Source organism: Penaeus monodon, chromosome 30, assembly GCF_015228065.2.
Source record: "Penaeus monodon isolate SGIC_2016 chromosome 30, NSTDA_Pmon_1, whole genome shotgun sequence".
NCBI classification, from domain to species: domain Eukaryota; kingdom Metazoa; phylum Arthropoda; class Malacostraca; order Decapoda; family Penaeidae; genus Penaeus; species Penaeus monodon.
In genome coordinates, this window is record NC_051415.1 from 10,126,947 (window position 1) to 10,127,150 (window position 204).

Here is a 204-nt window from a genome sequence, read left to right on the forward strand (position 1 = left end):
TGGGGATAGGCGGAGGGCCGTCTCCACAGGCACCAGCGAGCGAAAGCAAGAGCTTGTTGACTCTGCGCAAGAGGTGATTAAGCCGGTCTCGGGCTTCGATCGAATCATCTGCAATGCAAATGCCTCGCCGATCTGTAAGGCGAGAAAATGCAAATTGCTCTTTCATTTTGCCAAATGGGCTATTCCACTGTCTTCACTCGCGCC